Genomic DNA, 25,633 nt, shown 5'->3' with positions numbered 1-25,633 from the left:
TGCAAAAGGAGGATCTACTAAATATTAATGTCACTTTTCTGTTGAGGTGCCCATACTTTTGCACCGGTCAAATTTTGGTTTAATGCATATTGCACATTTTCTGTTAGTACAATAAACCTCATTTCAATCCTGAAATATTACTGTGTCCATCAGTTATTAGATATATCAAACTGAAATGGCTGTTGCAAATACCAAAATATTTAGAACTAAAAATGATTAAGATTAATAGGGGTGCCCAAACTTTTTCATAGGACTGTATGCCATGACCCCCAGTCGCCACCTGCATCCAATAGCTCTTGCCTGCAGTCCTGATCCCCACACAACTATCTTTAGTTCAGTGCTGTACCGATGCAAACCAAGAGATCAACCCACCTGCCAGCCAAGTTACACTCACACTACTAGACTAACATAGACTAAACAAAAATAATGCCCCCCCACCCCCATTTATTCCATAAGGTGCCACCTAAAGCCATTGCCTCAGGTCACCTCATGTAAGATGCTGTATGAATAACTATACAATGAGTGTACTATATGTGCACTATGCCATACCAAGAGCAGATAGGTTTAGGGACCCACGGGGGATTCACTTGTTCACCTGTGGACCAGTCTGAGCCTGCGAAGTGAGCACACACAAACTTGCAAGTCTTGGTATCACTTGTACTTTCCTGAAGTGGATGATTGACACAGTAGTGGTTACCAGTAGTTATTCAGACACAGCAGGTATTAACAACAGTTGCTTGAGTACAGTATATTCAACATCAGATTTGCAATGGTCTAGAAAAAGGCTAAGCAACTTTCTAACAGCTTGATAGAAGTAGCCCCACTGCAACAAACAGCAGTCACTCTCTTCACACAGGTGTCACTCTCTGCCCCAATGGGTTCCACTTCTCTAGATCCATGCCAAAGTTCACAAAGTTAGTTTTTTGGGTAAAGTCTGGTTTCTATCCCTGTACTGGCAAAAGCACCCATCACTGATGGATAACTGCTCTGTCAAAAATGGAACTCCTTATAGACAACCCAAAAAATACAGGAAACCACTCCAGTCTGTAGCATGGGAAGGCTGTACCTTGAGTGGCATGAAAATGACAGCACCCACTGCACAGCCAATGAGCAAAATTGGGTTATGTCCATTTGTAAGAATTATCACACTGTGCTCTTTCCACAAAATGCTAGGTCAAGGCAAGGCATACAAACACCAATAGTATATACAGTAAAATACCTCACAGTTGCAATCTACAAACAAAACACAGGGACACAAATAGCACATAAATCGTACTTAGTCTATTGTGAGTTAGGTCTCAGTCATAGTCTCCTTCCTAAGGTCATAGTTTTGGAAGGTGGTGGCTTCTACCACTTTACACATGTGGTTAGCACTGCAGCCTTGCACCGCTGGAGTCCTGGGTTCTAATCCCCTGCCAGGAACAACATCTGCAAGGAGTTTTTATGTTCTTCCCGTGTTTGCATGGATTTCCTCCCATTCTACAAAAAGACAAACTGATAGGAAAAAAAATGTACATTGTGATCCCTATATGGGGCTCACAATCTACAAAATAAAAAAAAATAAAAAAAAGAATATGTCTCATTAGGGAGAGACAGTACAGGAATGCCTGGCTAAGAATTCTTTGCGAGGAATAAAGAGGAACTTGCTCCTAGATCTAGACTATCTTCCTTCTGAGAGAGTTATTCTGGCTTGGCTATAATTCCCAGGTTATGCCTTAGATTTCTTTGAAAATCATGCATCCATGTATAGGGAGTTATCTTTCAAAAGGTGACGCTAGAAGCAAGTTCCTCTTTTCTACCAATGAAGGGATTTTTTTGCATAGTCCTCTAAACAGCTGTCTGTGGATGGGACTCTCTTCCTTCTTTGCAAACTATGCATCAGAGAGAGACATCTGCAGCTAATAGCAAGTTATCTCACCAATGCTTTATTCACATCAATGTTGGTTAATACTGCTAAGAAAATCGAAAACTGCAAAAAATGTACTGTTGTCTGCAAGACACCTGTGTCTTTGCTTCTTTTACTCACTTATAGTATTGCTTTATGAGAAATAGATTGTTAAACTCTAAAGGTCTTTATATAGTGAAAGTGTAACCCTCCGCTTTTGAGGCCCCAGAAGAGCTGTTATAACTTCTATCAATGTAAGTATGACAAGAAATGAGGAATATTCAATGTCAACTTATGGGGCAAAGTGTGTAGACTTGGTAAAATAAGGCATTGATTCATATGCCAGTCAGCGGTTACAAAGTAGCAGAAGTTGCTGCATTATATATACTGGTAAATATCGCACCATTTTCGTAAACAGAATATGCCAAGCAACATTAACATAAGATGTGTTATATAAGGCAAGGCCTCTTTGAATAAGCTGGAGAAAAAATAAACTGGCCTAGAATTTACAACTAAACCCTAGGACTTGTGTGCTTGTCTTATATTATTATAATTTTTATTTAGAGCTGTTTCTGTAATATTGTATTGGATTATAAACGTTCAGAAAATGAAACAAAATAATAATAGATTACTTATTTATGTGTAAATCTCTGCTGAGTATAGTCAAACATTTTTTAGTATGTATGACTATACTTCTTAGATTTTATAAAGTATACATTGTTTATGAGAACAAAATGATAAATTGAAATAATAAAGTCAGATACATTGCTACAAAAAAAAGCAAAAGTACAAGCTAATCATCAAATCTGCATTTACTTACATGGTGGAAAATGGTAACTTATTGTGAGGGTTTTGACTCCATCGCTGCTAAAATCAGGAACTTTGGCATCTAGGAATAAATATGACGGTCCATGTGACTGCTCATGTGGATTTCGCCTGCACAATCTTATCGTGTATCCCAGAGATAAGCAGCACCAGAGGTAACTGGCAGCTCCTCATCATATTCATTCTTCAATGCCATCAATGATGGGCTGAAATTTAGGACTGAGAATAGTTTGCCAGACAATGGCTTGGCTTGTAGTTATTCTGGCTATCTTTAATGTCCATTTAACTGTAGAATGAGCTAGTTCTTCTAGCTTTTCAATAATGTCTATTGCCAGATTGGTATAGTACAGTGTTTTATGTACTGTCAAGAACAAGGCACTATTGTACCAGATATTACAACCAGTGATATTGCTAGGAGTAAAGCTTATGCTTAAAGAGGACCTTTCACCACTTGGGGCACATGCGGTTTTATATACCGATAGAAAGTAGGGTTGAGCGATCGGGATCGGAAAAGATCGGATTCCGATCGGCGATCGAGAAAATTTCACGATCGCGATCGGAATTCCGATCCCGATCTTTTCGGGCGAGATCGAGATCGGGACTTATTTCCCACAATGCTTGACTACTGGCCAATCATTGTGGGAAAAGCTTAGCACCCGTAGGAAAAAACATGCAAATGTATTCTCCAGGATGTAATTAGGAGAACAGTGCACTCTGTATGCCGCCCTCTAGAGGGCAGCCTCCTTAACATCATGCATGACTCAGGTAATAAGTCTACTATCATGATGCGGATTTAATTGCCAAATTAATATTTCTATTCCAAAAGGAACAGATTCCCAGCTATGGACAGCGCTGTTCCGGTCTTTTTGGACCTCCTCAGCATAGCACTGATTTGGCAGAGTGAGAGACTATAGACCAGGGTCAGGGGATAATCGTACACAGTGCAATGGGGGAAGTTAATCACTACGCAGTGTGGGGTCCAAAAATTTTATCAATTTTTGGACTACTCGCTGTGTAGTGAATAGGATCATCTTTAAAATCCGATCTCCGATTATTTAAAAAATCCCATTGATTTGCATTGTGATCAGAATTGGGATCGGGATCGGGTTCGAATGGAAAATGATTGGAAATTGAATTTTAAAAACGATCCTGAAATTTCAAGATCAGCTCAACCCTACTAGAAAGCCAACAGTGCGCTGAATTCAGTGCACTGTTATCGGCTTTCATGTTCTGTGCTCCGGGTGAAGAGCTATCAGTGCCGGTACCATAACTCTTCACCGTCAGAAGGGCGTTTCTGACAGTTATTCATGAACGCCCTTCCTCAGAGTAGTGCCTATAGCACTGTACTGTAAGAGTGCGGAGGAACACCTCCCTCCCCTCCTTATAGTACTCGTCCATAGACGAGTACTGGGGAGGTGTTCCTCACTGCTCTCACAGTGCAACGCTATAGGCACTACTGTGAGGAAGGGCGTTCCTGACTGACTGTCAGAGACGCCTTTCTGACGCTGAAGAGCTATGGTACCGGCACCGATAGCTGTTCACCTGGGGCACAGAACATGAAAAACCGCATGTGCCCCAAGTGGTGAAAGGTCCTCTTTAAAAGTTGTACTGCACTAGGACAAGGGCCAGTTCATATACCACTGTATGTTTTACCCCAAGCTTATGGTTTACTAAGTTATCTCTATAGTCTGCACTACCTTCATGTAGTTGGACCTAAATCTGTTCAGGCTATGGAGTAACTCATCTGACAAATAAAAGATGAAAAATGTATTTCTCTACTGCACAAACAGAACCACAATTAAACTAACTGGGGCTCCACAAGTCGAACCACACAGGTAAGTGGGATTAAAAACTTTTTGTTGCATAACATTACCACTACATAAATATTTGCATTTACCATTATCAGTACTTTAGAAAGTTAATACATGAAATGGAAATCAATAATTTATGCCTTTATAGTGTTAGTATTCCGCAAAATTAATCAACCTAGGTGAGCCCTTCAAAGGGTTATTTGTGAATAGCCATCTAGCAAAAGCAGAAATGGCCTTTTCAAAGAGTCAGACTCCATATAATAATATCAGACCACAGATTGTTACTGGTTAATAAAACAAACGATTGCTTCATTTTTATTCAAGCCATTTAGCAATAACCATAAATATTTTTAGAATGCCAATTTTAGAAATGTTGGGACACAAGAATGCAATGATTTGGAAATGATTATATTTTATTCACAATAAAGCACATCACATATCAGAAGTTGAAAGCTACACATTTTCCATTTCTTTTGAAAATATTAACTCATTTAGAAATTGATGGCCTTAACATAAAATTGCAAAGATTTTCAATATTTATAGTACATATTATCATCAAAAAATTTCAAGAATCTGGAGATATCTAATATTGGCGCTAGCCGCTCTTCATTAAAAATAGATGCGAATGCAAGTTATTTCTTGAGCTCAGGAATACTTTCAGTAATCATTGTCTGTGAAGATAGTTTGCTGTGCAATCCAAAAATACAAATTAAAGCTGTATCATATGAATTAGAAGCCAAGGGGGGACCCAAAAGTTTCCAGACTGAGGCTGCTGCGCGTGCAGTTTCCGTAGTGCACAATTCTGCAGCTAGTTATTTGTTCAACCACGCCTTCTCAGTCAGTGTGCCAAGCGGCGTTGATGCGGAAGGTTTCATCTACCTGCACTGAATTTTCTTGCAAGAGCTGTTTTGTCCAGCCGTCGTTTTTCTTCATGGAGAAGTTTTATGAGCAGCGCGCGGCTGTGAAATTTTGCTTTCTGCTCAGGAAAAAATCATCGGAAACCGTTCAAATGTTGAAGACAAGGATAACGCTATGTGTCAAGCTCAAGATATTAGTAAATTTATATCAGAGGTACCGTCCATTACCTTCCATAGGGGAAGGAATCTCCAAGATAGACTGGTCCATAGCCATCTTGCACCAGTCCCCAACACTACCTGGTTGAACAAATACGTCCCAAATTTGTGAAATCTGGCCCGACATTTACAAGCGCCCAGATCAACATCACATATGAAATCCGCAGTTTTATTAACTGCGCGAGTGAGGGACTTGAATGAATGAATGAGGCTCACAATCTACATAAAAAAAAGAAATGATTTACTCATTATTCATAGGTACAACTGAAAAACCATGAACTCTTTTCTGTAAAACTCATCTGAGATTTTGTTTGTATTGTTGCTTATTCATTATGACCTACCTTCTCCCTTCTCACTGTTCTCCAGGCTCCAGGTGTGACTTTGTATTGCCAAATCTTCTGACCACCCATGTACCATGCATCCCATGTACTACTGTAGCTCCCAGTCTGGCATAGATACATATAGAGGGATTTAGAGGGATATAATTTGAGAGGTGAATTGTGCACACAATTGCTTCAGTAGTCTATTTTGCTTTAAGTATGAATTGCAATATGTGAATCTCTAATGTTTTTGGTCACTAAGACACACGGCAATAATAATAAGCAAACATATGGTCCAATATGATTTTTAAAAATAAAAGAAAAAACCTCTTGAAAAACATTATAATTTAAATAGGTTTGTTAAGACTTCTAACTATACACTCCACTCTATGACCGCACAAAAGCAACCTTGTAAATGAATAAAGTATATCTTGATACTTCCAGAGGCCATTTGGTCATGATTTCTCTGTATTAAAGGTTGACAAGTACAGGGATCTGCCACCCTAATCCAGGCAGAGGAAGCAGCTGAATAAGTTTCCCTTACTGTACACACTGGAGTGTATTTTTGGTGGTGTTGGAGTGGAGTATACTTATAGGGAGATTTTTAGTGATTGTAAGCTCTGAGGCTTTCGCTTTTCTGCCATCCACCTCAAAGGAATGGATTAAGTTATATTTTGTGTGTTCTTTTTGTGTATGTATATAAATATAAGTAAAGTAGATGTGTGCATATGTAGGGGAAAGGTGTGTCAGCATATATACATATATACATACACACACTCACATTCACAGCATATACACTGAGTGGCCAAAAGTCATGGGAAGGTACCGGATGTGCCGTTAATAGCGGGCCGCCCATCCGCGAGCCCTAATAACTGCAGCAAGACAATGAGGCATGGACTCCATGAGGTATTGGAAGAGTTCTGGAGGGATATTGCAGCCTACAATTGGTCCTGTGTAGTTGGCGCTGGGTCCATGGAACGGACATTGGTATCCACAGCATCCCATAAATGCTCTATGGGGTTGAGGCGGGCGAGCGGGCAAGCCAATCGAGGGTCAAGAGGTCACTGGGTATTCATTAAGCAAGTCCCGTGCCACCAACGAGCGATGACTTGTTGCATTGTCTTGTTGGTACACAGCATTCCCATCAGAGAACTCCAACACCAGAAAGGGGTGCAGATGGTCTGTCATAAGTTGCACCGAGCAATGTCCATTGAGCAATGGTCACAGCCCAGACCATGACAGAGCCACCTCCTGCCAGGACAAGTCCCTGTTGGCATGAAGGATCCATGGCTTTGTGGGGCATACATCACACTCTCACACGGCCATCGGCATTGTACAACTGTAAACGTGATTCATCAGACCATGCCACATGCCGCCACTGTTCCATGGTCCAATGACGATGGTCGTGGGCCCATACCAGTCTTTGAGCTCTGTGTTGCGGCGTCAGCGAAGGGACATGAGTTGGGCATCGACTGTTGAAGCCTATGCGGTGCAGTTCTCGGTGTACAGTCCTGTTGGAAATGGGGTCCTGGCGCCCCACATTGAAATCGGTGGCAATTTGACCCATAGTAGGCCGTAGAGAGCCCTGTACATCACACGGAGGTGAAGTGACGTTCGTTCATTGAACACTCGTGGTCGACCGGTGCGCTGGATTACACGGCTGCCAATGTTGTTTCTGTGATATATGTGATTATGTGATGCAGGTCCACCCGAGACACTGTTGACCTCGAAAACCCAAATTCCCGGGTAATCTCCTAAATGCTATGCCACATGTGTCTTGCACCAATTATCACCCCATGTTCAAACTCACTTAACTTGTGACATACTACCATATTCATGAGACACCTGCAACATGTTCACGAGACTATCTTGGCAACACTAGCGCCATAGGCTGCATCACGTCACACTTTTTGAGTATCATATCCAACGCCTTCCTGTGACTGTTGGCCACTGAGTGTAATTGTTTCCTGTCTGCATATGGATCTGTGTCCTACACATGTTATCGATGAATAAGGCGGTGTTTACACTACCATTGGTGACCGTCAGCATTGTCCGTGGCTATTGTCTGTTACAAGATTTTAGCAACGGACACTAGCTGAACCATCAGAAATTTCCATTAATTTCAATGGGATTTTATCTTGTGTCTGTTAGTGTCCATTTGGAATTCAATGGTAGTGTGAACCCTACCTAAGAGATGTGTTCAGTTTATGCAGGAATCTCTACTGTATATGTGCATGGAAGTGGTCAAGCACTGGAAATGGCTTCTGTTAACAGGACAAGGGCAAAGGACTGGAGCAGCTGTATAAGGGAATAGTGCAAAGTAAGCAGGTTGTATAGAAAGAAAGGTAATGACCTAAGAACAGAATAGAGGGATGGAATACAGATATACAAACCAATGCTTTTTTTAAGGCTCATATCCCAAGTCATGTTATAAGGTGTCTTGAAATTTAGGCAAGTTAGGCAATGACTATTAGGGTCAGTGCAGACAGACTTTTTTGGCGCTGATTTTGACGCTGAATCTGCCTCAAAATCAGCCTCCAAAAAGCCTCTCATTAGAGTTCCAAAAGGTAGTACTAGAGGAACAATTTTCAAGGAAAATCTCTACAAATATCCTCCAACAAATAAATACAGCTGTAATGTTTATGACTATTGCATCCAAATTTGTACCAATCAAGGTTCCGTTTGCTTTGCATCGAAATCCCATGGTCATTTACTCTAGACAACATTAAGTCTTGCTTTAAACAATGTGACCCATTAACCATATGTGACAGACTCCTCCAGTCTGATTGTTCCAAACTTGCATGCATGTAACATAAAGCTGAAAGGCGTCTAAGCAGCAGTCCAAGGTGACAGACTCGCGAGCTGTTAGAGAGCGGAAGTGTTTATATTCAGCAGCAAGCTTGCTTCTGGCTTCGATGAGCAGTTTGGAAAAAGACACATGGCATGTAAGGTAGAGTGAAACAAATATGTTTCTATTTTTCCTTTCAAGTTGCAAAAACTGCTTGTTAAAAATGGGTTTTGAGAGACAGACAGATAAGAAGATAAACCTAAACAGGAAAGAGCGGGTTTTCCCAGTAACATACTATCTAGGTTGGGTTGCAGTGCTGTATTAGATGCAGTGTCATTATTACTTTGTACAACAAGCCAATATTTTCTTGTTTTCCTATCACTTTTTATCAAGGTGATAAAGTTATTTAAATCTCAGTGTGTTGCAATAAAAGCTCCAGCAACCTAATTTTCCTGGATTTCTCTGGAATAATAAAACGTATTTAGAGTTCATTTACTCTTCATTAAATACTTCCAAAGGAGAGCCTGCTGTACACGGCGGGATGTGCTTCATCGTCTTATAGATTAGATTTGGGTTGAAGGACATAAATAAAGCAACATTATTTATTGACAGTAAAAAAAAATATTCGTATCTCAGTGGGATCTCGGTCTTTGAAACATCTGGCACACGTTTTTCATCTATAGTAGTTATGATGTGATTTTGACAATGAGATAATGGAACACATTTATTGATACTGACAGTCATATCCGTTTACAGTCACTCGGTATCTTGCATAACTTTCCAAAATTTATCAACTGGTACCAAACATGAGAAAACTATCACCATAATTGTAAATATAAACCTGTGCACCCCAGAGATAAACTCTACGATGATAGGCAAAAATGTATAAATGACCTAATATCAGACAGCAATAACCATATATACAGCAGACTATTTATTGCTTATGTTGTAGACTTGGTCTATGGTAGTGGTAGCCATCCAGTGGCTTGCTAGCTGTTGAAAACAGAAGCAGTTTTCGTGGGGAATAGGAGCCACAAGTTTAAAACTGCTTTTCTAGACATGTGGACATATCTGTATGCAGAGTACACAAACCACAGAATAAAATCCTATTGCTAATATATTCAAACTTTGCAAATACCTCCTTCTAAATCCTGTACTTGGCCTTGTTGTGATTGCATCATCCTGTGGCCTATTGAGATGTACTTGCAGTGTCGCACTTTGTTGGATTTGGAGAATGAAGTTGACAATGGGTCCACTGTAACAATGCACACTGTCTACCAATAAATATCTGGACACCCATGCAAATGAAGATATCTGCACTCGTGATGTAAGTCACACCTTCCGCTGTTAAATAGGAAATAGCATTGGCATTAGTGCATTGGCATTAGTCACATGCAAGATGCCAGGAAGTGTTGAATTATTCGATTTCGAGAAAGGAGTAATTGTGGAGTACCACAGAAATGGTCGATCCTTAAGGGACATAGCAAGCGAACTGAATTACCAAAAATCGACAGTGGCCTAAGTGATTACGAAGAGGAAGGTGAATGGTGATTGTCGGAATGTGCCCGAGTTGGCAGACCCCCGAAACTGGGAGATAGAGACCGACGAGTGCTGGCCAGAGAAACCGCACCCAACCGATGGCTCATATACACCAAGAGTTTCACCAGGCATCCGGGAGTATTGCGTTGATCAATATCATCTGTAAGGAAGCATCTGCTGGGTTCTACCAAATATGGAATATGAAGAAATGTCGTTTTTCTATTCTACCACAGGTGTCCAATAACCCTATAACAGATATGGTTGGGAAATCTTCTATAAGTACAGTTAAACATGCCTGGGTTAAACACATATCTATTCTAGGATAAAAAAAAAATATATAAGGGCAGGCTAGAAAGAATGAGGGGGTCTTTATCTGCTGTCAGTGTTGTCTGTGTATCTGAGTGGCAAGGCAGTATGTAGCACAGGTAGGACCTCAAATCTAACCAAGACTATGCTACAGATAGAACCAGAATAGAGATAAGCGAGTAGTATTCAATCGAGTAGGTATTCGATAGAATGCTATAGTATTCAAAATACTCGTACTCGTTCGAATACTATCGCTATTTGCAGTAAAGATTCGATTCAGAACCAGCGTTGATTGGCCGAATTAACACTGGTTGTGCAGCAGGCTCTTCTTTGCTAGTCGAGAGAGCTGGCAGCTTGCGGTTATGCGGGAGTTGACTTTTTCTCATAGGAATTAATTGACCAGCGTTGATTGGCCGAATGCTATACAGTGTACAGCATTCAGCCAATCAACGCTGGTTCTGCTGGAGGCTCGTCTGTGAGGAGGCGGAGTCTAAGATCGGACCACAGCAGTCTTCATTGTGGTCCGATCTTAGACTCCGCTTCGTCACAGACGAGCCTCCGACAGAACCAGCGTTGATTGGCCGAATGCTGTACACTGTATAGCATTCGGCCAATCAATGCTGGTCAATTAATTCCTATGAGAAAAAGTCAGCTCCCGCATAACCGCAAGCTGCCAGCTCTCTCGACTAGCAAGGACGAGCCTGCTGCAGAACCAGCGTTGTTTTGCCGAATGCTATACAGAGGCATCATACTGTGAGAGAGCAAATAGCAGTACATCATACTATATTGAGGGCACTATGGAAGTATTGTGAAGAGAACTAAGGTGTTCTCATACTGTATGAGGGCACTAAGGAGGCTTCATCACTATATGTTACACAGAGTAGGGCACTATTACTGTATGGGACACACAGAAACTACATGGGTAGAAGTGGGAGAGGATAGAGGTATGGCATAATATAATATAAAATATAAGACACATTCATCTGCTGTTCAGGTCAGACCTTCAACTAATGTCAGATCCAGTTCAGAGGACCTTTACTAAAAGTAGTAGAGTGTCCCAGTTCTATATCTTTAAAAAATAATTTAAATAACAGAACTGAACCCTGGAGTACACCACTTATAACAGAAGAACCAGCACTCAACTCCAGGGTACACAACTTATAACAGAGGAGCCAGCACTGAACCCTGGAGTATACCACTTATAACAGAGGACCCAGCACTGAACCCTGGGGTTCACCATGTATAACAGAGGACCTAGCATTGGACCCTGGGGTACACCACTTATAACAGAGGATTCAGTATTGAACCCTGGGGTACACCACTTATAACAGAGGACCCAGTATTGAACCCTGGGGTACACCACTTATAACAGATGACCCAGCACTGAACCCTGGAGTACACCACTTATAACACATGGACACAGCACTGAACCCTGGGGCACACCACTTATAACAGAGGACCCAGCACTGAACCCTGGAGTATACCACTAATAATAGAGGAGCCAGCACTGAACCCTGGAGTACACCACTTATAACAGAAGACTCAGCATTGAACCCTGGGGTACACCACTTATAACAGTGGACCCAGCACTGAACCCTGGGGAACACGACACACCAGTTATAATCAAGGACCAGTGTGAGCTGCAGTCATTGACCACAACTCTCTGGATATGATCCTTCAAATATTTTTCAATCCAAGTGCAAACAATATTTTCCCACTTGTACCCTATATAAGTATCTGTGAAGGCCAGTGTAAAACACTTTTGCAAAGTCCAGGAACACTATCGCCTCAGCCTCTCCTCTATTGAGACTTCTACTCACCTTTCAGAAAAATAGATCTTACAATTATAAATGGGGGCACAACACCATATCATATCAGATAGGAAATCCTAAGTATTGATGTTAATAATGCCGTGGAGTAAGCAGCGGCAAAAAAAAAAAAAAAATCTGCTCAGGTTTCATTATTACACATTTCAGTTTATTGTTATCGATTACAGAAACATTTCATATAGAAATGACACAATTCCCCATAACTATCTCCCTTGCTGAAAGGTGCAGATTAAGTGTACCAGGGCCTGAGCTGTTCATAAAATGCGTCGTCTCACCTCCCTTTCTCCCGTCACACCCAAGACGAAGGTATTCATCAGATGCAGTCAGGTAACACAGAAAAAATCCATACCTATTAAATCCTGTGATATAAGAATGACATTTCCTTGAATATTTTCTTTATTTTCTCCATCCAGTGCAAACTGCCATGAACATTTCTTCCAGACATTAATCGTTTTATGCAGAGTTTGCCATTCATATCAAGCCAGTGCCAGATTTTTTTATGATAGCAATTTTTTTTAGCTAGTTTTTGTGAGCCAGCAGAAAAGAGGAAACATTCTGCATAAAATTCCTATAGAAATGAATGGGTGCTAGAAAAAAAAACTCTCTCAAACATTTTAGGAAATGGAACCCTGTATACTAGGCAAAAAAAGCTTCAAAGACTGCTTCAGAAAATCTCTTCAAAAGTGGCTTCAAATAAACCTGACATTGATTTTTTTTCTGCCTAACAAATAACTTTGTGTCAAGATTTCTTCCATGCATCTCCCATACTCTGGAACTCCTTACCAAGACACATAAGACTGACCCCCACAATCACAGGATTCAAGAAGGCCCTGAAGACTCACCTATTCAGGAAGGCCTACAACCTCCAATAACACTATCACCGCACCACCATCTATACAGTCTCCCCCCTCTCCTTCTGTCTCTACCCCCTTCCCTCATAGATTGTAAGCCCTCACGGGCAGGGCCCTCTACCCCACTGTGCCAGTCGGTCACTGTTAGTATTATATCTACCTGTATATTTTGTGTATTGTATGTAACCCCCAAATGTAAAGCACCATGGAATTAATGGTGCTATATAAATAAACAACAATAATAATAATAATAATAACATACTTTATTCTCTTAGGGGGCGTTCACACTACCGTCGGTGTCCGACATGTAGTGTCCGCTCAAAATCTGTCACGGACATTAGGAGCGGACACTAGCTGTGTCCATGACACCTGTCATTTATCTCAATGGGCATCGGGTGCGTTCTTTTGCACTTCGTGCCCGTCCTTCCCTGTCCGCAAGTGAAGATGTCCGACTTCTCAAGCGGACAGAAAAACCCTGTATGCAGGGCACGGAGTGCAAAAGAACGCACCCGATGCCCATTGAGATGAATGACAGGTGTCACGGACACAGCTAGTGTCCACTCCTAATGTCCGTGACAGATTTTGAGCGGACACTAGGAGCGGACACTACATGTCGGACACCGACGGTAGTGTGAACGCTCCCTTACATGACCGACATGATAAAAATGGAAAGGATCTGGATATGGCATTTAAAGAGGACCTTTCACCACCGCCATCAATTCCAACTCCTTGCAACCTTTAATAGGTGATGAGCCACTGATCCAGCTCGTTTGGATTTTTTTCTAGCCTCCTCTGTTTCCAAGTAATAGGTTCTCTTTTAGCACCCAATATGCTATTTAGGCTCTTGACTGTCGGATGGGTGGTCCTGAGCTGCAGCAGAGAAACAGGGACTGCCCACTTGACAGCAGAGAGAATAATTAGAATATTGGGTGCTGAATCTAACTGCACCTTATGCTTAGGAACGGTGGGGATTAGAGAAAAAATATCAACTATGCCGAAATCAGTGGACTGGTGCCTATTGACAGATGAAAACAGTTGGAGCTGGTGGAAGTGTTGAAAAGTTCTCTTTAGGCTAAGGCCCCATGGGACATTTTGCAGCCACAAAGCACTGCGGGAAAAAACGCGGTGGTAACGCATCGCGGTTCTTTCCGCAGCGCTTTAAACAGAAAGCTTGCAGAGTTTTCCTCCGCGGACTTTCTGTTACAATTATATCTATGGGAAACCGCCGGCTTTTCCATAGGTATAATTGACATGCTGTGATTCCCAAAACTGCGCTGATTCTGGAAACAGCGGCGGGTCCACCCGGCAGTTTTTACCGCAAAGTTTTGCCCGTATTGTTAAAACTCTGCCGCAGACAAATCATGACGTTTCTGTTCAATGGGGCTCCGGCCTTAAATACACTTTGACCAGAAGGAGGAGAAGCAAAGTAAAGTCGGCTCACTTTGTAAATAAGCTCAAAGGGTGTTATCATGTCCTAGAAAAGTAATCTGAAAGTCAGCCATTGTGAGAGTCCTATGAAAGCACATAAAAGACTGGTATTCATGGAGGGAGATAGAACATTACATATCATCATTATGAGAACTAATCTGTAATACCGGAGCAAGGTGTGATGCAGCTATTTTCTTCAGTTCAAGGTAAATGCTCAAATTGAGATTAATGGAATATTCCTTTTCATCAGTGCGGGGTTTAAAGCATATGCATGATATCTTTCTCAGAGCAATTGTCATGATTCCATTAAAATAATATTACACAATTATTAATTTGCAAAACATTTTATGGAACTGGAATCTATTACTATATGTCATTACAGTTACAATGATTATTTTATGCAATAACAGAGAAGCATAATGATGTGTGAAAGGTACTGGTGCAGTGGCCAGGCTCACACAAAGTCTCGAAAAAGAATCTCTTCCCCTACAATGTACTGTAGGGAGGTTGGCTTCTGTGTAAGAGGCAATCTTTAACACAAGAGCGCCATCCACTGTTACATTTCATAACATCATCAATAACCAGCAGTATAAAAGATAATGTATAGGTATAATCTCGATGCATATTTTATGTGTTGTATATAATAGCACATTATAAATCCCTGCATTTTTATGAGTTGACACAATAAAATATATAATTTATTTATAACTCTTACAACTTTATAGACAAAAGGAAGGTACAGTACGGTCGTTTTAGCAAATGCAAACCAGATTTGAGAGTCTGCCTATGGGAATTGTGCAGATTGTTGGGGTTTGATTGTTTAAGGACATGAATATAGATTTTTTTTTCCTAAAACAGGAAAGAATCCTTTTTCCAAACTGTTGCAGCAAACAGTTATCTGAAATGTCTAGAATTAACATTATCCCTCACTCAACCCTGAAAAGTCCTGCCAGGAAGTATAGGGAGGGGATACAGAGGTTGCAATAATGATCCCTTATGTAATTTATACCACTTATAGAAATGTTCCCCACCTATATTCATAATGCCCCTAATGCCCTCTCTTGTATTCATAATGCCCCTTAAAGTAAAGGATCCCACCCTCTTTTGTTCATAATTATTAGTGGCGATCCCTTGATGAACTGAGTCACCTCGGCCTCCTCTTCTTACCACATGGCCACGTGACCACACACTGGATGTCTGCAGGACGCTCACTGCTGTGACATCATCCACCTGTGCAAAGATGTTGGCTGAATAAAACCATATGTCTGAACAACTGGCTCTGCAGAGATACATCAAGTCACATTGTGGAAGAATTATTCTTGACCTTGGTCTTGGCTGAAAGTAAAATACATAAAAGAGAATCACTTTAATCAGAAAAGATGTCACCTGTAAGTCATTGAGTATTTTGTTGCATGTATAGGATTGGAAGAGTACAGTACTCTGTTGTAGATCTAAATTTAATGAAAAAATATTGTACAGCTGAGGTCTCACATTGCAGAAATGCAGCTTTTTTTGTTGCAGATTTTGCTGTGTTTTGTTTTTTTTTTTGTTTTTTTTTTAATCTAAAGCCAAGAATGGCTATATAAGAAATGGGAAATGTTTAGGAATCAGTTATACTTCTACCTACTGCTCAAACCAAACCTAGCTTTAGCTTAAAAAACTGCAACAAAAAAAGTTGCATTTCCACAATGCGGGGCTTCAGCCTAATATTACTTTTTCAGTACTACACTGTCTTCCAATAAGTATTTGGACACTCATGCAAATGAAGATATCTGCGGTCGTGATGTATGTTATGTCTTCCGCTGTTAAATAGGAAACAGCATTGGCATTAGTACATTGGCATTAGTCGTATGCAATATGTCATGAAGTGCAGAGTTGTCCAATTTTGAGAAAGGGGTAATTGTGGGGTACCACAGAAATGGTCGATCCTTAAGAGACATAGCAAGCGAACTGAATTACCCAAAATCCACAGTGGCCTATGTGATTACGAAGTGGAAGGTGATTGTCAGAATGTGCCCCAAGTCAGCAGACCCCCGAAACCGGGAGATAGAGACGGACGAGTGCTGGCCAGAGAAACCGTACCCAACCGATGGCTCACATACACCAGGAGTTTCAACAGGCATCTGGGAGTTTTGTGTCGATCAATACCATCCGTAAGGAAGCATCTGCTGGGTTCTACCAACTATTGAATAGGATTAAATGTTGTTTTTCTATTCTACCACAGGTGCCCAGATACTTATTGGCAGAGAGTGTAGGTGGTTATGACAAGGTGCAACTAACATCACAAGCATTGAGTCTCTGCACAAACAGTACAAACACCTAGTGACAGAATATTGTGAAATCATGTTTTTTTTGTGAAGCTGATTATTTTCTGACGCTCATATCTGGACTTGTCCATCCAAGAGGGAAGGTAAAGAAGGACACATGGGCACTGTTGGGTTTCTACAGGGACACAAATAACCTCTGCTTTTGCTGGCTGATCCACCACAGTGTTCTGCTAGTCATTAGAGATACAATGTTACTGTTCTGTTTAAACTGTTTTCATAATAACTGTGGAATCAGTTTTACGCCCACACAAATTTACGCTTAGAAACTCAAAAATGATGTAGCTCATATGCCCATGAGCACATTATATCTGCGGTGTACACAATTATTGCTGAGAATTACACCTGGAACCTGTGATAGATTAGACAAGTTAGAATAACAGTTCCAAGAATTGCTAAATATCTCATCTCCTAATTTAGAGGCATCTTTGATGAGGCTGAAGTGACTCAACATGCTTAGCAACTGAAAGGGATAGTAAATCTTCCCCCAGCTGGAAAGACAGAGAAGCTGTTATCATTAGTTTGGAAATCTGAGATTTCTTCTCACATGAAAAGGAGAAGATTTATCTTCTAACCTCTTGGCACATTGAGTGCTTCCACAGTCTAATCAGTGCAACCTAAATTAACCAATGTGCGATTTTCATGGTGCCAGATATATTATCAGTATATCTTGTTTAAGATCTCCAGCCGTAATTTATATGGCCCTGATAGTAATGTATTTCATACTGTCTCACTTGGCTCAATTTTTCTATTTTAAAGTAATTTATAGGTTTTATTTTATGCAGAGCCCTGGTGCTTTCTCTTCTTTATTAATTGCCCCTGATGGATGTCAATACTTCTCTGTCTCGCAACTGAGCCTGAAAGTAAAGTGTTTTCTAAACTTTTTTCTTCAGTGTTTCCTATGTACAATAGTACAACACATTGTAGCTGTGGAGAGTTCTCTATTAAACTTCCATAGAAAAAATATTATTAATAATGGCAACATACATTACAAATCCCATGTAATATGTTAAGAAAACATTATAGGAAAATTAAACCTGACACCGATCACTTGCTGAAGCCTAATATCTTATCACAGAATAGGACAAAAGCCACTGAACAGTCAACACAGTGCCACAGTATAGTTAAAGTGTTAAAGGGAGTCTATCATTAGAAATCACCTTTTGAACTAATGGCACGTTGAAATAGCCTTTAAAAAGGCTATTCTACTCCTACCTTCCATTCTCTTCTTCTATCTTCAGTTTCTGTAAAAATCCCTTTATTGTGATATGCAAATTGCGTTCACAGAGCATAGGAGGCATCCCCCCTGTACTCCGAGCACCCCCACGTCATAACCTCTCACCACCCCTTAGTTAATTCTGTTCATGCCCTTCATGTTCTCCTGTTCTTCTAGCATTCAACTAGAGCATCCTCCGCTGCCATTTTTTGGTGGTCTGTTACACGAGCCTGCACAAGTAACGCTAGTATTCCACTATGTGTGTTGGTCCTGTGGAAATTAGTGCATTACAACATCTGCAGTGAAGAGGAGTCCTGAAGTGTGAAGTTGGGTATCCTGTGTGCTCTTTCTCTGCCAGTGGAGCTTCAGGTGACCTGCAGTGGAAGTGTCTTGGCAGCAGGCCCAAGAGGAGTACAGAGAAGCGCCGCTTAGGCCAATGTAAAAAGAGTGGTACCAGCCAAGGTGGGCACTATATTGCCAACTGCCTAGTACTGATAGGTGCTCGTGGTGAATATTCTTTTAATGTAGATTGTGAGCCCCATATAGCACAATGTACGTTTTTCCCTATTTTTATGTCTTTGGACTATGGGAGGAAATCAATGCAAACATGAAGAGAACATACAAACTCCTTGCAGATGTTGTCCTTGGCAGAATTCGAACACGGGACTCCAGCGCTGCAAGGCTGCAGTGCTAACCACTGAGCCACCGTGTTGCCATCAGTGGTGATTATTCTATCAGGTTCAGAGGTTTTTCCGGCATGCAGATTGATCACTTATTACAATAGGTCATCCTGTTCCCATCTACTGTTTACAGAGACCGCATTGCTGAAAACTAAGCACAGTGCTATGCATTTTATAGCATTTTATCAACTGTACTTGATTTAGCCTATTTGGTCGGCACTTGTCCTGTCGCCATGCTGTATGATAGGAACTTTAGACTATATATATATTGCTTTAAAATGGCTACGTAGAATTTTAATAATTTTAAATAACACTCCCTTAAAGGGGCTCTATCAGCAAAATCCTGCAGATAGAGCCCCACATATGCGTGAATAGCCTTTAAAAAGGCTATTCAGGCACCGTAAATGTTAAATTAAACTACCCCCTCCCGTTTTAAAATAATACCCTAAAAAAGAATGTTATCTATTTACGGATCGTGCACGCTGGGCGGGCATTCAGGGTGCCCCGTCTTCTTCTTCCCCGCCTCTTCTTCCTCTGACGTCTTCGGGTCCCGTCCTCCTCCGGCGCTTGCTCGCGGACACTGATAAAAAAAAATAGACCGGGCGCATGCGCAGTAGCCGTAGTAGAAGCCGCGTGCTACTGCGCATGCGCCCAAGCTATTTTTTTTTTATCAGTGTCCGCGAGCAAGCGCCGGAGGAGGACGGGACCCGAAGACGTCAGAGGAAGAAGAGGCGGGGAAGAAGATGAAGACACACCCTGAATGCCCGCCCAGGGTGCACGTTCCGTAAGTAGAGCACATTCTTTTTTAAGTTATTATTTTAAAACGGGGGGGGTAGTTTAATTTAACATTTACAGTGCCTGAATAGCCTTTTTAAAGGCTATGCACGCATATGTGGGGCTCTATCAGCATGATTTTGCTGATAGAGCCCCTTTAAACCAGTCAAGGTAAGATTTGTAGCTATAATTCTTTATATAAGTTGTTTCCTATGTCCCAAGCCACTTACCAGCTGTGTAATATGCAGACCACACCACAATGATTTACTTCCCAACCTAAAATAGATGGAATATAACTCAGAACATTCATTGAATATAAAGCCATCTTCCCTGTAGAGAGAATAAAAAGATGGATGTGCTAATGGAATGGCTGGGAAACGAGTGGATAACCGGCCCCATTTACTAGCCAGGGAATGAAGCTGAAGGAATGTATTTTCAAGTAACTTTTAACTGCTAGAAAATCAGGAGGGAGCCATTATACTTATCTCCCTTTGTTCTGCTGCAAGTTTGCCAGGTTTGACCTAATGACTTTGGAAGCAGCAGAGTTTGTTTAGTAGCATAATAGAAAATAATAAGAAAGAAGATTGACAAGTATGCATGACAAGTTATGAATATTTAGTATTTGGGGTTTTTTTAATGTTTTTGTTTTTTTGCTAAAGTCTCCTCTTCTTCCCATACAGTACTGGAATACTTAAAGTCTACCTGTATTTTTTATCTATCCCAAATTCTGTACTGATTCATTTTGTGATATATATTTATAGGGGTCAAATCCTCTGCTTGTCTTCATGCAGCTGTATACCCATGGTAAAAGTATAGTTGCCTGAAGCCACCACTAGAGGGAACTTACTGGAAAAATATGATTATTGGATTTAATGTAAACTGAGCAAGTCTGTAGTCGGTGAATTCTTTCTAGGGGAATTTTGATCCCAAAAATTTTCCATTATAGTAAAGAATGCCGTCAGGCAAAACCTTAAATAGATCAAGACATCAATTCAGGACATAAGAAGGACTGTTTTGCTCTATCTTGCTATCTGAAAACACATAAACTAAATACTTTAAAATGATAGGGACTTGTAACAGTGTAAAAATCATTGTAAGTATCATAAGTCAAAAAAAACATACTGTGTGAACAGCAGCTTTAAAATCAATGTGCATACAGTGTTACAATAGGATATTTATAGCTGTCACAAAAATAAAAAATATGGGGGATATTTCTCAAAGTACTGCATTGGTATTGCACTACATTGTCTGGGTGATCAGACCCCCTAGTGCCATGGTGGCGAACCTATTGCACGCGTGCTAGAGGTGGCACTCAGTGCCCTTTCTGTGTGCACCCATCTGTGGAACAGATTATACTGTGTGGGGCCAGTTGCAGCAGATTACACTGTGTTGGGCTCACTGTGGAGCATATTGTACTGCGTATTGGCCACTGTGGCGCAGATTGTACTGTGTGGGGGCCGTTCACTATTTTTATCACATTGTATCTGCTTTATAGCAGACAAGTGATATTATTAGCAGACATAGTGATATTATCCGTAATTGTGCAAAAATGTGGATCCGCACAGTATTAGGGTGCATGCACACTACGTAACGCCGGGCGTGTATGAGAGCCGTACACGCCGGCGTTACAGCAGGACTGCCGAGCACTTCTCCTTCACTTCAATGGGAGCGCTCGTAAACGCCGCTGTTACGAGCGCTCCCATTGAAGTGAATGGGAAGTGTTCGGCAGCCCTGCTGTAACGCCGGCGTGTACGGCTCTCATACACGCCCGGCGTTACGTAGTGTGCATGCACCCTTAAGGTTAAATTGCCATGTTAGCACTTTGTGATAAATTAGTGGGTTTTGGGTTGCAGTTTTGACACTCAGTCTCTAGAAGGTTCACCATCACTGCCCTAGTGGGTTTTAAAAGTAAGAAAATTTTTTTTAAAAAAAGTTATAGAAATTAAAGTTCTCTCCCTCACTTTATGTAGGTTACATATAAATGTATATCAACAAAAATAACAGAAATACATTAGGTATCCCCACATCCCAAAATGCCCAAACTATAAAAATATTAAAATATTTATCAAACACAGTGAACCGTATAATCATAAAAAAATCAAAAATTAAATAGAGTGATCAAAACTTTAGACATCCAGCAAAATGATATAAATAAAAATTACAATTTGCTCTTCAAAAAAGACACCTTACACAGCTCCATTCATGAAACAATAAAGAGTTAAGGGTGTTTGTTACTCTTTCACGCAAAAACGGCTGAACGGATTTGGATGAGATTTGACACATAGATATTTGTAACCTGGATTAACACATAGGCTGCTTTTTATCCAGATAAATGATATGGCTTCATGACTGTTATGAATTTATGTTCATATACTATGTTACATTGCAGGAGATTTCAGCTATTTGCAATTTTGCTGATAAAGCCAGGTCTGTTATCTCTATGTGTAAACACACAGATAACACAGAAACTGATCAGACACTGAGATAGAAAAACCCCTTTCATCCAAATTGCCAGATGTAGCAAAGCTTGAAAACAGCTGAACGGATTTGGATGAAATTTGGTACATAGATAGTTTGTAACCTCGATTAACACATAAGCTACTTTTTAGCCCGGTAATTGACATGGCTTCATGAATCATATTAATTTATCTTAATTCTAGCTTCTGCCCACGACTTCAGAATTGGGTCCAGAGAGTAATAACAAAAGTGTGACTAATAAAAAAAAAGGCACGGCGCGAGGCATCTTCGCTGTCACTAAGCACCCTGAGCCTGTCGGACATTTGGCCGGGAAAAAAAATTGCCCCTGTCATTACCACTGTGAAAGAAGCAAGAAAAGCCACCAACATTTTGGTCCTAACTTTAACCACTTCACAACATATATACACCATAGATAAACAGGTTCAGCTCTAACCAATAGCATCCACCTCAAGTATACTCAAGTATACTGGAGGTGGAAGGTAATACTGACTGTCGAAAATAGTTTCAACCGTCTGACAGTCTAATTGAATTGAATATAACAGACAGGATGTAGTATACCACTGAATTTCTAAACAAGATCAACTACAGTAATTCTAATTCTAGCTGCAAGTACTGTTATTCTAGATGATCGCCTAGGAGGCAAGTTTTTATACAGATGTGTCTTGCTTTGTATTTCCTCTTGGCTCAACATGTCCAGATATATATGTTATGAGAAACCATCTTTAGACAGTATTATCTGTGATAATATATCATGAAGTGATATTCCATATGTGTCTCTGTGTGGCCATCTGTTGTTCGTTTTGTGAATTGTTGTGGTGTTTTGCTAGCATGTTGTGATTTTGTATTGAATTAATTTAATGAGAAATTGGAGCCCTAAACCAAATTGTAGGTAAGTTATGAATGGACACATCTGAAATGTTGGACGTAATGTTTTGATTCTCTAAACACTTTACTGCCAAGGTTTTCTTTCTGGCTCAGTTGGTGATTGTTCATACTTGAATATCTTCTAACCTACTACATAAGAATGGCTGGTTAATCTGGTAAGATTAAGAAAAAAAAGTTAAAACCTCTGCTGCAAAAGAACTTGGGATTTTAGACACCAGACACAATCGACTTTACAAGTTATTATATGCCAAATGCCATGTATTATAGAAATCACAAATTAGTACTCCGAGTATGCAGCGAAAAAATCTTGAACGTCTTTCCAAAACCCAGTGTGTTGAGACTAGTACATAGTTATCAACACATTGAAATAATCAATGGACTCTTTATAGTTCAGTCAGTAGTTCAAATGTGATGTGTGATGTGGTCTTTGTAATGCTATCTCCTAAAACAGGCAGCACTCCAAGAAAAGTAAAAAATGTTTCTGCTCATGCTGAACCTTTCTGAAGCAGTGGAGTGTACTGAAGACAACACATCTGATATATTTATAATTAGAGATGAGCAAACAGTAAAATGTTCGAGGTTCGATATTCGTTTCGAGTAGCCCCTCAATATTCGACTATTCGAATCGAATATCGAATCCTATTATAGTCTATGGGGGAAAAATGCTCGTTTCAGGGGTAGGCAACATTCGATCAAATTATACTTACCAAGTCCACGAGTGAGGGTTGGGCTGGATCCTCCGAGAAGTCTTCTCCTTGCAGCGTCCCCGCGGCGTCTTCCGACTCTTCATTCACTCTGCCAGGCATCGGGCCTGGGCAGAGCCAGCTGCGCAAGCCCGCACTACAAGCGGACATGGGCAGTCGGCTCTGCCCAGGCCCGATGCCTGGCAGAGTGAATGAAGAGCTAGAAGACGCCGCGGAGAAGCTGCACGGAAAAGACTTCTAAAGGTAGGAGAAGAACCAGCATTGATTGGCCGACTGTATAGCATTCGGCCAATCAATGCTGGTTTTGCATCTAACTTTTACATTCGAACAGCGGGTGGTACTCGATTGAGTACGAGTATTTCGAATACCATAGCATTTGATCGAATACCTACTCGATCGAATACTACTTGCTCATCTCTATTTATAATGTATCATGAGATAAATCCATTAACAAGCAATCAAAATTACCTGATTCACGGGATCATGATGATCTGCTTTGTTTCCGGTTTAAGCATGCGCTAGGTAGTACAGGGTCTACACACACCGGTGATCCCACTGATATTCAATTCATAAACAACAGGACCAAAAATAATATAAAACTTAACTTTTACTGATTTACATCTTGATAAAATGCACTCATAAAGGTCATGCTCGTAGAAAAAGAATCGCCTTACCGGATCTAGTAGGGAGAGACTTAGTAGATGGGGACTTGATAGGTAGGGGACAAAATAAAGGTTCACCACATCCAGCCAGGGGACATCACTAAATATTCCTAATTGAATAGCTTTATATGTATTGCACTTACTTTGTAGACACTTCTCAGTGTAATAGGAAAGTGCTATGAGCATATCAACAGGTCAACCCCTAGTCCAGAGGAGCTGTGGCAGCAGCAGTGGTCAGACCAGACTGAACTGAACATGCCACTCGTCTCCCTTAATCTAGGGCTTTATAGTGTAGGGTCCTGGTCCCACCTTAATGAGGTGGCCTTGTCAGGGCAGGTGGGCTTCCTACTCTTTGATCAAATATGTACAACAAATAACCTCAAATTTATATATTTTGTCTGTAGACCATATTAATTCTTATATGTGTCAATAATAACAGTAATGTAATTTCCATCTCTGTTCTTTGTATGCCTTTGTGCTGTGTCAGAATGCTGCTGCACTTTTTTTCTACAAGTATCTATCTATCTATCTATCTATCTATCTATCTATCTATCTATCTATCTATCGTTGTACAGAGCACCTCCAGAAAAAAGACCTGACCCGGTCAGTGGGTGCAAGTTCCAAGTGATCAGGAATATGATCACATGTAGATAATGCAACAAATGAACAGCACTCCAAAAATATATCAAAAAAAGGTGAGGATTTATTCGATATCTATCTATCTATCTATCTATCTATCTATCTATCTATCTATCTATATCTCTTACTCTCTATATGACTCTCTATATATAAAATTTTAATAGTATGTGTGCACTTTCAGAAACAAGACCAATTTGTCTGCATTTTTCATGTACAATGTCATATTTTCAATTAAATTTAACCTTAACATCTGGCAATAGACATTATGGATTCACAAGCTGCTTTAGTTTTATCTAGGTGTAAATATTCTTTAAATGACAAAATAAAAGTAGATTGATATAATAAAGCTTCCGCAAAATGGAGTATCACAAAATAGCGTGAATATTATGTAAAATCATGAGAATGATTGTATACAGTAAACTTTATATTGTGGGACAGGGACAGGAAAAGCTGTCAGGAATCGCTATATTTCCCGGGTCTTATCATATTTGTACTAGGCTTCAGGAAGAAAATATCTTACTTGTATCAGATAAGCATCATCCAGGGAAACTGAATATCCTTATAAAGGAGCAACTTGCCAAGGGATTTAAGCCTGGATTTTCATAGACTAATATGT

Source organism: Leptodactylus fuscus, chromosome 4, assembly GCF_031893055.1.
Source record: "Leptodactylus fuscus isolate aLepFus1 chromosome 4, aLepFus1.hap2, whole genome shotgun sequence".
NCBI classification, from domain to species: Eukaryota; Metazoa; Chordata; class Amphibia; order Anura; family Leptodactylidae; genus Leptodactylus; species Leptodactylus fuscus.
This window is presented reverse-complemented; position numbering follows the sequence as displayed.